This window comes from Arachis stenosperma, chromosome 6 (assembly GCF_014773155.1).
Source record: "Arachis stenosperma cultivar V10309 chromosome 6, arast.V10309.gnm1.PFL2, whole genome shotgun sequence".
NCBI lineage: Eukaryota > Viridiplantae > Streptophyta > Magnoliopsida > Fabales > Fabaceae > Arachis > Arachis stenosperma.
Window position 1 is genome coordinate 99,278,599 of NC_080382.1, and position 2,236 is coordinate 99,280,834.

General features: G+C 37.7%; 1 non-coding gene across 1 annotated transcript; it reads left to right on the forward strand.

The window, feature by feature from the left end:
* Positions 1-932: 932 nt before the first annotated feature.
* LOC130937188 (small nucleolar RNA R71) lies at positions 933-1,040 on the forward strand. Its single transcript, XR_009068418.1, has one exon. It is a non-coding gene; the product is annotated as a small nucleolar RNA R71 (small nucleolar RNA).
* The last annotated feature ends 1,196 nt before the right edge of the window (positions 1,041-2,236 follow it).

Consider the following 2,236-nt stretch of genomic DNA (forward strand, 5'->3'; position numbering starts at 1 on the left):
TACTCATCAGAGCTCATGAAAGGCAGAAGTAAGTCCAATGGAATCTCTATGGTCTCATGTTGAGTCTCAGATTCCCATGGTTCCTCATTGGGGAACTCATTGGAGGCTAGTGCACGCCCATTGAGGTCTTCCTCAGTGGCGTTCACTTCCTCCCCTTCCTCTCCAAATTCGGCCATATTGATGGCTTTGCACTCTCCTTTTGGATTTTCTTCTGTGTTGCTTGGAAGAGTACTTGGAGGGAGTTCAGTAACTTTCTTGCCCAGCTGTCCCACTTGTCCTTCCAAATTCCTAATGGAAGACCTTGTTTCAGTCATGAAACTTTGAGTGGTTTTGATTAGATCAGAGACCATGGTTGCTAAGTCAGAGGGGTTCTGCTTAGAATTCTCTGTCTGTTGCTGAGAAGATGATGGAAAAGGTTTGCCATTGTTAAACCTGTTTCTTCCACCATTATTATTGAAACCTTGTTGAGGTCTCTCTTGATTCTTCCATGAGAGATTTGGGTGATTTCTCCATGAAGAATTATAGGTGTTACCATAGGGTTCTCCTAGGTAATTCACCTCTTCCATTGAAGGGTTCTCAGGATCATAAGCTTCTTCCTCAGATGAAGCCTCCTTAGTACTGCTTGGTGCATTTTGCATTCTAGACAGACTTTGAGAAATCAAATTGACTTGTTGAGTCAATATTTTATTCTGAGCCAAAATGGCGTTCAGAGTGTCAATCTCAAGAACTCCTTTCTTCTGACTTGTCCCATTGTTCACAGGATTCCTTTCAGAAGTGTACATGAATTGGTTATTTGCAACCATTTCAATGAGCTCTTGAGCCTCTGTAGGCGTCTTCTTCAGATGAAGAGATCCTCCAGCAGAGCTATCCAAAGACATCTTGGATAGTTCAGAGAGACCATCATAGAAAATACCTATGATGCTCCATTCAGAAAGCATGTCAGAAGGACATTTTCTGATTAATTGTTTGTATCTTTCCCAAGCTTCATAGAGGGATTCTCCATCCTTTTGTCTGAAAGTTTGGACTTCCACTCTAAGCTTGCTCCATCTTTGAGGTGGAAAGAACTTTGCCAAGAAGGCATTGACTAGCTTTTCCCAAGAGTCCAAGCTTTCTTTAGGTTGAGAGTCCAACCATATCCTAGCTCTGTCTCTTACAGCAAAAGGGAATAGCATCAGTCTATAGACCTCAGGGTCTACCCCATTAGTCTTGACTGTGTCACAGATTTGCAAGAATTCAGCTAAGAACGGATGAGGATCTTCCATTGGAAGTCCATGGAACTTGCAATTCTGTTGCATTAGAGAAACTAATTGAGGTTTAAGCTCAAAGTTGTTTGCTCCAATGGCAGGGATAGAGATGCTTCTCCCATAAAAATCAGGAGTAGGTGCAGTAAAGTCACCCAGCACCTTCCTTGCATTATTTGCATTATTGTTGTTTTCGGCTGCCATGTCTTCTTCTTCTTTGAAGAATTCGGTCAGGTCCTCTAAAGAGAGTTGTGCTTTGGCTTCTCTTAGTTTTCTCTTCAAGGTCCTTTCGGGTTCAGGGTCAGCTTCAACAAGAATGCCTTTGTCTCTGCTCCTGCTCATATGAAAGAGAAGAGAACAAGAAAATGTGGAGTCCTCTATGTCACAGTATAGAGATTCCTTGAGGTGTCAGAGAAAAAGAGAAATAGAAAGAAGAAGGAGAAGAAGAATTCGAACTTTAATTAGATAAGGTTCGAATTGTGCATTGAGAAGGAGTGGTACTCCATAAATAGAAGGATGTGAGAAGGAGGGAAGTAATTTTTCGAAAATTAATTAAAATATTTTGAAAACATTTTTGAAAAACACTAATTGATTTTCGAAAACAAAAGTGGGAAAGAAGTAAAGTGATTTTTGAAAAAGATTTTGAAATTAGAAATCAAAAAGATTTGATTGAAAACTATTTTGAAAAAGATGTGGTTAAGAAGATATGATTGGTTTTTAAAAAGATGTGATTGAAAAGATATGATTTGAAAACAATTTTAAAAAGATATGATTTGAAAACAATAAAAAAAGGATTTGATTTTAAAAATTAATGACTTGCCTAACAAGAAAAGATATGATTCAAACATGAAACCTTCCTCAACAGAAAAGGCAAAAAATGTTCAATCAAATCATTAATTGTTAGTAAGTATCTTTGAAAAAGGAAAGAAATTAATTTTGAAAACATTTGATTGAAAAGATATGATTTGAAAAAGATTTGATTTTGAAAAACTTTG